Below are 13,787 nucleotides of genomic sequence, written 5' to 3' on the forward strand. Positions count from 1 at the left end.
CATTGGCGATGTCGTACCTACAGCAACTATTAAAACATTCCCAAACCAGAAACCGTGGATTGATGGCAGCATTCGGGCGAAACTGAAAGCGCGGACCACTGCTTTTAACCAGGGCAAGGTGACCGGAAACATGACTGAATACAAACAGTGTAGCTATTCCCTCCACAAGGCAATCAAACAAGCTAAGCGTCAGTATAGAGACAAAGTAGAGTTGCAATTCAACGGCTCAGACACAAAAGGTATGTGGCAGGGTCTACAGTCAATCACGGATTACAAAAAGAAAACCAGCCCCGTCGCGGACCAGGATGTCTTGCTCCCAGACAGACTAAATAACTTCTTTGCTCGCTTTGAGGACAATACAGTGCCACTGACACGGCCCGCTACCAAAACCTGCGGACTCTCCTTCACTGCAGCCGACGTGAGTAAAACATTTAAACATGTTAACCCTCGCAAGGCTGTAGGCCCAGACGGCATCCTCAGAGCATGCGCAGACCAGCTGGCTGGTGTGTTTACGGACATATTCAATCAATCCTTATCCCAGTCTGCTGTTCCCACATGCTTCAAGAGGGCCACCATTGTTCCTGTTCCCAAGAAAGCTAAGGTAACTGAGCTAAACGACTACCGCCCCGTAGCACTCACTTCTGTCATCATGAAGTGCTTTGAGAGACTAGTCAAGGACCATATCACCTCCACCCTACCTGACACCCTAGACCCACTCCAATTTGCTTACCGACCCAATAGGTCCACAGACGACGCAATCACAACCACACTGCACACTGCCCTAACCCATCTGGACAAGAGGAATACCTATGTGAGAATGCTGTTCATCGACTACAGCTCAGCATTTAACACCATAGTACCCTCCAAACTCGTCATCAAAATCGAGACCCTGGGTCTCGACCCCGCCCTGTGCAACTGGGTACTGGACTTCCTGACGGCCGCCCCCAGGTGGTGAGGGTAGGTAACAACATCTCCACCCCGCTGATCCTCAACACTGGGGCCCCACAAGGGTGCGTTCTGAGCCCTCTCCTGTACTCCCTGTTCACCCACGACTGCGTGGCCATGCACGCCTCCAACTCAATCATCAAGTTTGCGGACGACACTACAGTGGTAGGCTTGATTACCAACAACGACGAGACGGCCTACAGGGAGGAGGTGAGGGCCCTCGGAGTGTGGTGTCAGGAAAATAACCTCACACTCAACGTCAACAAAACAAAGGAGATGATTGTGGACTTCAGGAAACAGCAGAGGGAGCACCCCCCTATCCACATCGACAGGACAGTAGTGGAGAGGGTAGTAAGTTTTAAGTTCCTCGGCGTACACATCACGGACAAACTGAATTGGTCCACCCACACAGACAGCGTTGTGAAGAAGGTGCAGCAGCGCCTCTTCAACCTCAGGAGGCTGAAGAAATTTGGCTTGTCACCAAAATCACTCACAAACTTCTACAGATGCACAATCGAAAGCATCCTGTCGGGCTGTATCACCGCCTGGTACGGCAACTGCTCCGCCCACAACCGTAAGGCTCTCCAGAGGGTAGTGAGGTCTGCACAACGCATCACTGGGGGCAAACTACCTGCACTCCAGGACACCTACACCACCCAGGCCATAAAGATCATCAAGGACAACAACCACCCGAGCCACTGCCTGTTCACCCCGCTATCATCCAGAAGGCGAGGTCAGTACAGGTGCATCAAAGCAGGGACCGAGAGACTGAAAAACAGCTTCTATCTCAAGGCCATCAGACTGTTAAACAGCCACCACTAACATTGAGTGGCTGCTGCCAACATACTGACTCAACTCCAGCTCACTTTAATAATGGAAATTGATGGAAATTGATCAAAAATGTATCACTAGCCACTTTAAACAATGCCACTTAATATAATGTTTACATACCCTACATTACTCATCTCATATGTATATGTATATACTGTAGTCTTTATCATCTACTGCATCTTGCCATCTTTATGTAATACATGTATCCCTAGCCACTTTAAACTATGCCACTTTTATGTTTACATACCCTACATTACTCATCTCATATGTATATACTGTACTCTATACCATCTACTGCATCTTGCCTATGCCGTTCTGTACCATCACTCATTCATATATCTTTATGTACATATTCTTTATCCCTTTACACGTGTGTATAAGGTAGTAGTTGTGGAATTGTTAGGTTAGATTACTTGTTGGTTATTACTGCATTGTCGGAACTAGAAGCACAAGCATTTCGCTACACTCGTATTAACATCTGCTAACCATGTGTATGTGACAAATACATTTGATTTGATTTGATTTGATGATGGACAGAGCTGCGCCACTGTAGAGGCAATGTACAGTACCCTCTGGACATTACCCTCTTCATGCGCTTGGTACAGGGAGCCCTGCCACACCCTCCTGCTCAACTACACAGCAGTGCAAGGCACAAAGACAAAAACAGAGGCTACACATTTCCTTGGATTTGAATTAAATTTGCAAAGTAAAACATGCGGCAAAAAAACAGATCTGCATGCACAGTATACACACACACACACACAAACACACAAAGCCAGCATTAAGAATCTCTCAATTTTAGATGCAATAATGCCACACCCTTCTCCAGGTTGGTGGAGCGCAGTGTGTGTCAGTGTTGACAACAGGGTGTATATTGCCCCCTCAGTGCCAATAGGTGCTACAGGGGGAGACCTGGTTGCCAGTGAGACAGATGTGCAGCCAGATGCTCTCAGCAGGAGTCAGAGGAAGCAACTCTTTTAGCTCTGCTCAAACTCCGACACAACACAATCACCACTGGGCTCGGGCACTTAATACTGTGTCACAGGGAGAGATGCGGATGAGAGAGAGAGGGGGAGGGAGAGAATAGACCGAGGGGAAAGAGGGGAAAGGAGAAGGGGGTGGAGGAGGAAGAGTAGGAGCATGCAAAGTCACTGGTGCAGCTGGCTTATTGTTTCACAAGACCACGAGGCAGCACGAGACCTTTCAGAGGCCGCCGCCCCCTGTCTGTCAGTGAGGTCAGGTGAGGTGAGGAGAGTCATGTAATTGGCTACTCTTTCTCAGCCCCTCTACCAGCTTACGACACACTACTATAGCCAAACAACAAGCTCACAGAGACACTGTCTGCCGGGTGGCTCAATTAGGGGGGAAAAGGGACCTTACGAGGGACCCTAGTCTGCTTGTTATTTTCATGACCTCTACAATGAACATGTGACTGGCACAGACAGATTGGTTAAGCTACAGGAAACATATGCATATGCATAGATTGTGTAGATATGCATACATTTTCCTTTGACAAGGACAAAGTTTTGACACGTATGAGCTTGTATGACATCGGTACAGGCCAGGGTAATTTTACTGTGGACACAAGGGTAGCAGGACACAATGGAAGGATTGCTGCTTGGGTGGAAGATGTTCAATGCAAGCATACTTCTTTGAGCTCTAACTGAGCAACATCTTAAGTATCTAGAGTAAGTGACATTTAGTCTTACCATCTGTGTCCGGATGCGGTGGTAGGGGTGGATGATGGGCAGGCCCAGGGGCATCACCCACTCAGCAGCTTGAAAGTATGCTCAGTTTAAACGTAGATGCCGTTTCTTCTGTGATTATATCTATCCAGTGCAAACAGGTGGAGAGTTTGGTCGAAACAGGTGGAACGTTATTGCTTGCAGACCGCAGAACACTACTAGTCTAGACATTGAAGAGCAACAGTGCTGGGCTGTGACACAGATTCTCTCTCAGAATGGAAGCCCTATTAGGAAGTCCCAGAGGTCCTCATTCACAGCCTTAGTGTAGGAGACTAATATCACCCAAGCAAACAGGCAGCACCCAGGCCCAAAACTGTCCCATTCATCAGACTTTCTGCCTTCTGACCCAATTTCTACCTCCCAATTGATCCTCTCTACTAAACTCTCCTGCCTCTCTCCCCTTTCTCTCTCTTCCTCTTCGCCGTCCCTCACCCAGGCATTCCCAGCCAGGTACAGAGAGGAGAGGACCCAGCAGGACCTGACACATTATTAAGAGATGAACCGGGGAGCAGGGGTGAGGCGAGACATGGGGGGGTATTTCATATGAGCTGGTGATGTCTGCCCTCACCCCCCGGGGAGCTCATAGAGACAGTGGTTGGTGGGTCCTTAAGCTACCCTGATCATTATTTTTCCTGTGGATTTAATGTATCAATTTGTATGCCCCACCCACCTGAGGATTTTTTAAATTTCTTTCAGGCTTCTATTTCCTGTGTTTGAGGTGTGCAAAATCCACTTGTCACTTAAATCTCGCGGGATTAAATGTTTTCATTTTACTCCTGCAACTCTCATACTCTTGCTTGTGCCTGTTGTTTTTTCCCGTTAATGTTACGGCCGCCGAAATGTATGTAATGATCTGTCAAACACACCCCAGGAATGGCTTAAATGGGCTCAATGAAATACATTGTCTCTCCGCTGCATCTATAAAAATGCTAAAGCTTCGTCGGGGATGAAACGTATCGTCTTGACTCTTACATTACATTTTACATTTACATTTACATTTAAGTCATTTAGCAGACGCTCTTATCCAGAGCGACTTACAAATTGGTGCATTCACCTTATGATATCCAGTGGAACAACCACTTTACAATAGTGCATCTAACTCTTTTAAGGGGGGGGGGGTTAGAAGGATTACTTTATCCTATCCTAGGTATTCCTTAAAGAGGTGGGGTTTCAGGTGTCTCCGGAAGGTGGTGATTGACTCCGCTGACCTGGCGTCGTGAGGGAGTTTGTTCCACCATTGGGGTGCCAGAGCAGCGAACAGTTTTGACTGGGCTGAGCGGGAACTGTATTTCCTCAGAGGTAGGGAGGCGAGCAGGCCAGAGGTGGATGAACGCAGTGCCCTTGTTTGGGTGTAGGGCCTGATCAGAGCCTGAAGGTACGGAGGTGCCGTTCCCCTCACAGCTCCGTAGGCAAGCACCATGGTCTTGTAGCGGATGCGAGCTTCAACTTGAAGCCAGTGGAGAGAGCGGAGGAGCAGGGTGACGTGAGAGAACTTGGGAAGGTTGAACACCAGACAGGCTGCGGCGTTCTGGATGAGTTGTAGGGGTTTAATGGCACAGGCAGGGAGCCCAGCCAACAGCGAGTTGCAGTAATCCAGACGGGAGATGACAAGTGCCTGGATTAGGACCTGCGCCGCTTCCTGTGTGAGGCAGGGTCGTACTCTGCGAATGTTGTAGAGCATTGAACCTACAGGAACGGGTCACCGCCTTGATGTTAGTTGAGAACGACAGGGTGTTGTCCAGGATCACGCCAAGGTTCTTAGCACTCTGGGAGGAGGACACAATGGAGTTGTCAACCGTGATGGCGAGATCATGGAACGGGCAGTCCTTCCCCGGGAGGAAGAGCAGCTCCGTCTTGCCGAGGTTCAGCTTGAGGTGGTGATCCGTCATCCACACTGATATGTCTGCCAGACATGCAGAGATGCGATTCGCCACCTGGTTATCAGAAGGGGGAAAGGAGAAGATTAATTGTGTGTCGTCTGCATAGCAATGATAGGAGAGACCATGTGAGGATATGACAGAGCCAAGTGACTTGGTGTATAGCGAGAATAGGAGAGGGCCTAGAACAGAGCCCTGGGGGACACCAGTGGTGAGAGCACGTGGTGCGGAGACAGATTCTCGCCACGCCACCTGGTAGGAGCGACCTGTCAGGTAGGACGCAATCCAAGCGTGGGCCGCGCCGGAGATGCCCAACTCGGAGAGGGTGGAGAGGAGGATCTGATGGTTCACAGTATCAAAGGCAGCCGATAGGTCTAGAAGGATGAGAGCAGAGGAGAGAGAGTTAGCTTTAGCAGTGCGGAGCGCCTCCGTGACACAGAGAAGAGCAGTCTCAGTTGAATGACTAGTCTTGAAACCTGACTGATTTGGATCAAGAAGGTCATTCTGAGAGAGATAGCAGGAGAGCTGGCCAAGGACGGCACGTTCAAGAGTTTTGGAGAGAAAAGAAAGAAGGGATACTGGTCTGTAGTTGTTGACATCGGAGGGATCGAGTGTAGGTTTTTTCAGAATAAAAATAATATCCTGTTGATTTTTACATCACAAGGAAGAGAGGATAGATAACTTTAATTGGAATGTTTACAAGTTAGATGGACTGAAATGAAAGAACTTTCCAAAAATGAACACTTGGATGACAGTGATATTATGTTTAATTTCGAAAACAATGTAAAGAATGTATAAATGTGTGTAATCTGGAGCCGAGCCTGTTGATTTTTTTATCCGATGGTATCCTGCTATTGACACACTTGTTGAATGATGCAACAGAACGCGATAAAAGTAATTTCATGAGGCAGTCTAGACAGCGCAGCTGAGTGCAGGTAGGCCTAGACAGAGTAGGTTTTTGGTGGATGCAGCCCTGTCCCACCTCTTTATGTTAATTGTTGCATATATGCAAATTCACCCAGTGTTCTTATGCAAATAAGGCACATAAAACATTCTTTATTTTAACACAACATATAAAAAAATACCTGATACCATTAGAACATGTACAAACAGTGCCTTCAGAAAGTATTTACACCACTTGACTTTTTACACATTTTGTTGTGTTACTGCCTGAATTTAAAATTGATTAAATGGAGATTTTCTGTCACTGGTCTACACACAACACCACATTATGTCAAAGAGGAATTATGTTTTTAGACATTTTTACAAATGCATTACAAATGAAAAGCTGACATGTCTTGAGTCAATAAGTATTCAACTTTGTTATGGCAAGCCTAAATAAATTCAGGACAGGGGCATATGCATTGGTTGGCACAGGCCCTGCCAGGCCCCCCCCCCCCCCCAATCAGACTGAAATAAATGCAAAACATTTTCTTTTTTAACTTATTAGTGATCCCAGTGAAATAAAAGCACGCCAAATTCAAAAACAGAAATACTCATAATAATAATTCATAAATCATACAAGTGTCATACACCAGTTTAAAGATGAACTTCTTGTTAATCCAGCCACAGTGTCAGATTTCAAAAAGGCTTTAAGGCGAAAGCAAACCATGCTATTATCTGAGGACAGCACCCCATCAAACACATGAAAATCATAATTCAACCCGCCTGGCACAACACAAAAGTCAGAAATAACATATAATGCATGCCTTACCTTTGAAGATCTTCTTCTGTTGACACTCCAATATGTCCATTAAACATCACAAATAGTCCTTTTGTTCGATTAATTCTGTCGTTATATCCCCAAAATGTAAATTTATTTGTCGCTTTTGATTCTGAAAATACACCGGTTCCAACTCGCGCAACATGACTACAAAGTATCTAATAAGTTACCTGTAAACTTGATCCAGACATTTCAAACAACTTTCCTAATACAACTTTAGGTATTTTTTAACGTAAATAATCGATCAAATTTAAGACGGGATAAATTGCGTTCAATAGCGGATAAAAACAAAGTGGAGCGAGCTTTCAGGTCGCGCGCCTCTAACAAACAGTACACTTCACTCGACCCTCGTTCTGAACTGCCCTAATTCTTAATTTCTCAAAGGAAAAACATCAACCAATTTCTAAAGACTGTTGACATCCAGTGGAAGCGATAGGAACTGCAAGCAAGTGCCTTAGAAATCTAGATCCCCATAGAAAACTCATTGAAAAGAGAGTGACCTCAAAAAAAATAATTCCTGGATGGTTTGTCCTCAGGGTTTTGCCTGCCAAATAAGTTCTGTTATACTCACAGACATCATTCAAACAGTTTTAGAAACTTCCGAGTGTTTTCTATCCAAATCTACTAATATAGCATATCCTAGCTTCTTGGCCTGAGTAGCAGGCAGATTACTTTGGGCATACTTTTCATCCGGACGGGAAAATAGTGCCCCCTATTCTTAAGAAGTTTTAAATACTCCTTAGCAATACATCCAGTTTCTACAAAGATACAGGCGTCCTTCCTAACTCAATTGCCGGATAGAAAGAACGAGTTTAATGCCTGTGATAGAAGAGAACTGAGGATGGATCAACAACATTGTAGTTACTCCACAATACTAACCTAAATGACAGAGTGAAAAGAAGGAAGCCTGTACAGAATAAAAATATTCCTAAACATGAGTACTATTTGCAATAAAGTAAAAATGCAAAAAATGTGGCAAAGAAATTAACTTCAGTTTATCATTATGGGGTATTGTGCACTGTAAATGGTACTTTGAACATAAGAAAAGGATTCTACTTAATCAAGTAAAAAACTACTGAATGAGCCCAAAAACATGCTATGATTTGTATGATATTAGTGAAATCGTGAAAATGAGTTTGTCCTGGCTAATATTAGTAATGTGTGTCATGCTGTGCCTGGATCTCTCTGGTGCCGGTGAAGATCTCCTTCAGACAGCTGAACACCTGGTGGACCAGGTAGTGAGAGGCGTCCCATACATACTCCTGCAATCAAACACACAAATCTCAATGACAGGACAATACATATATCCAAATCGAGCACATGTATTTACTTATTTGCACATAATCAAAAAGAGTAAAGGCCCAAGCACAGAACCCTGAGGAACTCCACAAGATAAAAAGTGTGATATTCCATAAAATAATTCCTGTAATGGTATTAAGGTTGGCCGGTATCCAGATGTTCATGCCTTCATATCATTCCTTTACCATACCAGGTTGTGCAATATTACCGGCAGTGCACACAAGGGCTGCTACAGTGGGGAGAACAAGTATTTGATACACTGCCGATTTTGCAGGTTTTCCTACTTACAAAGCATGTAGAGGTCTGTCATTTTTATCATAGGTACACTTCAACTGTGAGAGACGGAATCTAAAACAAAAATCCAGAAAATCACATTGTATGATTTTTAAGTAATTAATTTGCATTTTATTGCATGACATAAGTATTTGATCACCTACCAACCAGTAAGAATTCCGGCTCTCACAGACCTGTTAGTTTTTCTTTAAGAAGCCCTCCTGTTCTCCACTCATTACCTGTATTAACTGCACCTGTTTGAACTCGTTACCTGTATAAAAGACACCTGTCCACACACTCAATCAAACAGACTCCAACCTCTCCACAATGGCCAAGACCAGAGAGCTGTGTAAGGACATCAGGGATAAATTGTAGACCTGTACAAGGCTGGGATGGGCTACAGGACAATAGCCAAGCAGCTTGGTGAGAAGGCAACAACTGTTGGCACAATTATTAGAAAATGGAAGAAGTTCAAGATGACGGTCAATCACCCTCGGTCTGGGGCTCCATGCAAGATCTCACCTCGTGGGGCATCAATGATCATGAGGAATGTGAGGGATCAGCCCAGAACTACACGGCAGGACCTGGTCAATGACCTGAAGAGAGCTGGGACCACAGTCTCAAAGAAAACCATTAGTAACACACTACGCCGTCATGGATTAAAATCCTGCAGCGCACGCAAGGTCCCCCTGCTCAAGCCAGCGCATGTCCAGGCCCGTCTGAAGTTTGCCAATGACCATCTGGATGATCCAGAGGAGGAATGGGAGAAGGTCATGTGGTCTGATGAGACAAAAATAGAGCTTTTTGCTCTAAACTCCACTCGCCGTGTTTGGAGGAATAGAAGGATGAGTACAACCCCAAGAACACCATCCCAACCGTGAAGCATGGAGGTGGAAACATCATTCTTTGGGGATGCTTTTCTGCAAAGGGGACAGGACGACTGCACCGTATTGAAGGGAGGATGGATGGGGCCATGTATCGCGAGATCTTGACCAACAACCTCCTTCCCTCAGTAAGAGCATTGAAGATGGGTCGTGGCTGGGTCTTCCAGCATGACAACGACCCGAAACACACAGCCAGGGCAACTAAGGAGTGGCTCCGTAAGAAGCATCTCAAGGTCCTGGAGTGGCCTAGCCAGTCTCCAGACCTGAACCCAATAGAAAATCTTTGGAGGGAGCCGAAAGCCCGTATTGCCCAGCGACAGCCCCGAAACCTGAAGGATCTGGAGAAGGTCTGTATGGAGGAGTGGGCCAAAATCCCTGCTGCAGTGTGTGCAAACCTGGTCAAGAACTACAGGAAACGTATGATCTCTGTAATTGCAAACTAAGGTTTCTGTACCAAATATTCAGTTCTGCTTTTCTGATGTATCAAATACTTATGTCATGCAATAAAATGCAAATTAATTAATTAAAAATCATACAATGTGATTTTCTGGATTTTTGTTTTAGATTCCTTCTCTCACAGTTGAAGTGTACCTATGATAAAAATGACAGACCTCTACATGCTTTGTAAGTAGGAAAACCTGCAAAATTGTCAGTGTATCAAATACTTGTTCTCCCCACTGTATTTCATTCCAAACATAAAAAACAATCAATGCAAAAAACAAATGCAGACAGAGATCTTGACCCAGGAGGGGATGGATTGTCTCTGCTGTAACCAAGAAGTTTGATCTAGCAAGTTAGCCACGTAGCTAGAAAGTTAGCAAACCCAAATGCATGGCTGGAGCCCTGACCTGGAGATAATTTATTTGGCACATCTTACATGTTAGTAATTTAGCAGAAATTACGGTTATGTGCCTTGCTTAAGGGCACATTCACAGATTTTTAACCTAGTCGGCTAGGGGTTTATAACCGGCGACCTTTTGGTTACTGGCCCAACGCTCTTAACCGCTAGTTAACTTTTAGTTATAAGCAGTGCCCCCCCCCCCCCCCCCCCGAGCTGTGTACCCGAGGTATCTGTACCCTCCACCTCTCTGCGGAGAGGCTATCAGTGTGTGGGGCCACTAGCTCCCAGCTACTGCCTGTCTCTCCATACCCCCCCCTGTCTTACTGTTGGAGGAGCACAGATGTTTTACTCTACTGTATCACAGCAGGGCCTCTTAGACAGGCTGGGAGGCCACGGCACTGCCATCAGCACTCTCATTACCCCTGATAACACTGATCCTAATGACATCCCAACCACCAGATCTACATACTCTACTGTGCTATACACACCCAGGGAGGACGATAGAGGAAGACTTTCTCTACTGTACTATACACACCCAGCGAGGACAATACAGGAAAGCTTTCTCGGTATTGACAGTGACATTTACAGTCTCACTGTCTGTCCATGTGTCACTGTCTGTCATCTCTATTTTTTTCTCGACCTGTGCGCACCTACGATGTAAACTTTAATCCATAGGCTAGGTTGTAGCAACCTCATGATGGGTAAAGAGAAAAATTGAGTATCATGTAGTAGCCTAAACCTATCGATGTTACATTGAACTGGGTGAATGGAATATGAATGACAGTCATCCAACATGCTGTAATAGAAATAATGCCATGCTCATGAAAAAAGAAATGTCCTCCCTCATCATTAATGTCACTGACCGCCACTGCCCTGTATGTACTGTAGGTGTTTGTCCTCCCTAGGACTCAGAGTGGAGCTGGTTTCTAATCAGAGCTCCCCAGGGGTGGCTGGACAATGAGGAGGGAGGGAGCTGGGAGCAGAGAGCAGAGAGCATGACACAGCATTATTCTGACGGGCAGCCCAGCTCATTGAGAACTCCTCAATGTATTCTGCGGCTCCAACTAAATGTGACTTAATGTTTTTGGCACGGCCACTTTGTGCTTTTTTTTCACAGCATAAACACTCTCTGCTCCCACCGTTGCTAAAAACAATAGGCTCACTATTAGCCTTAAATAATTTCACCCACTAAAATATGCAGCTAGGTCAGAGCAGAATCCTTCGGCTGTGCCTTCTGTGCTGCAGGGAGTGGGGCTCAAAGGGAGCCCTAGAGAGAGAGGTAAAGCAAAGCCTGCTTGGACAAGTCTATCTATGGGAGCTGATGTAAGGTGGAGGAGAGCAGGTGCTGTTATTTTAGACTGTGCTAAGTGCAAAGGAAAAAGTAGACTGTCGTTCCCTAAGAATCCAACCATCCAGGTAAATAAAGGAGCAAGCTCGATAATGGGAGAGACACTCTTCAAGAACATTATTTATTGATTGATAAAAACCAATGCATTTCAGCATACAGCTAAACCAGAGCTATTCAACCAGGGGTACTCGGCCCTAGAAGTACTGCAGGGTGATTTTTTAAACATTTGTATTATTTCAATGTTATTAGGAATATAGCTAGAAGCAAAATAATAAACACATTTTTAATGACATACCTAAATAAGAAAAGAGGAGATGTTATTTCTAATGATGCCAACTTGTCAATTTCTCAACTCCTAATATTGGATAAATTATACTCATTGGAGCTAATTACACTCACTAGAGAGCTGACATGGGCTTTGAAAAAGTGATGCTGGCAAGCTTTCTTGACTAATTCTTTGTTTAACCAGCTAAACAGCTACTATTAGCAAAATGTGTTTGAAATTACCTTCCTATCTAATAGGATATGTTAGAGTTTACACCACCTCTTGTGGGGAGGTCAGCGTAGTGATGCAAAAATTATTTCAAAATGCGTAGCGCATAGAATTAAAAAGGTATTATCGGATATTATTCATCCTAAGCAAACATGTTTTTTTTTACATAGACGATACATTGGAGATAATATAAGACAAGTACTGCAAACAATAGAACACTATGGAAAATCTGGGGAACCAGGCCTGGCTGACTTTGAAAAGGCTTTTGATCAAGTACGACTGGAATTTATATATAAACGCCTGGGATATTTTAATTTCGGAGAATCTCTTATACAATAGGTTAAAGTTATGTATAGTAACCTACTGTAGGTGTAAAATTGTAAATAATAGCTACTTCTCAGAGAGTATTAAACTGTCAAGAGGAGTATCTATTTATTATGGCTATTAAAATCAGATCCAACAATATTATCAAGGGGCTAGAAATGCAGGGCTTAAAAACAACGGTGTCACTGTACACTGATAACTCATGTTTTCTTAAAAATCCACAATTTGGATCCCTCCACAGCCTCATAGAGGATCTACATGCTTTTTGTAACATCTCTGAATTACAACTAAATAATGATAAGTGTACTATATTTAAGCAATAAGGCCAGAGGAGGTGTGGGATAAGGCCAATATACCACGGCTTAGGGCTGTTCTTATGCACGACGCAGTGGTTTATTGGTCATATATCACAAACCCCAGAGGTGCCTTATTGCTATTATAAACTGGCTACCAACATAATTAGTAAAAATACATGTTTTGTCATACCCGTGGTGTACGGTCTGATATACCACGGCTGTCAGCCAATCAGCTTTCAGGGCTCGAACCACCCAGTTTATAATACGTATTGGATTACAAAAACTTTTACATGACCGTGTAGTTTACCAATAACATCGTCTGACGGTGATGTGGACATACTCGACAATACATTTTAAAAGAAATGTAGCAAAATTAGATAAGATCTTGCTACCATGGAAAGGACAATACCTGTATATTTGTGGAAAAATCACCCTTATTAACTCTTTAGTCATATCCCAGTTTACCTACTTGCTTATGTATTTACCTACAACTTTTTTTTATTTATAAAAGCAAAATATATTCAATTTTATTTGGAACGGCAAGCCAGACGAAATTAAACAGGACTATTTATATAATTAATATTATTTCGGAGGGCAGAAATGATTAAAGATTAAAGCATTAGACCTCTCACTAAAGGCTTCAGTCATACAAAAGTTATACTTAAATCCGAGCTGGTTCTCTAGCAGATTAGTAAGAATGTCTCACCCCATGTTCAAGAATTGCCTTTTACCCTTTATTCAGATTACAACCTCTCACTTTCGGATATTGGAAAATGAAATAATCTCCAAAATATCGCTATTTTTAAAACAAGCCATAGAAAGTTGATTGCAATTTCAGTTTAATCCACCTGAAAAGACAGAACAAATAATACAACAAATAGTGGTTAAACTCAAATATACTAATTTAT

General features: G+C 43.9%; 1 pseudogene; it reads right to left on the minus strand.

Moving 5' to 3' along the window:
• The window catches only part of LOC139539297 (uncharacterized), a 67,411-nt pseudogene that overhangs the window by 24,400 nt on the left and 29,224 nt on the right, over nucleotides 1-13,787 (minus strand).

The sequence above is a fragment of the Salvelinus alpinus genome, chromosome 15, assembly GCF_045679555.1.
Source record: "Salvelinus alpinus chromosome 15, SLU_Salpinus.1, whole genome shotgun sequence".
Classification (NCBI taxonomy): Eukaryota; Metazoa; Chordata; class Actinopteri; order Salmoniformes; family Salmonidae; genus Salvelinus; species Salvelinus alpinus.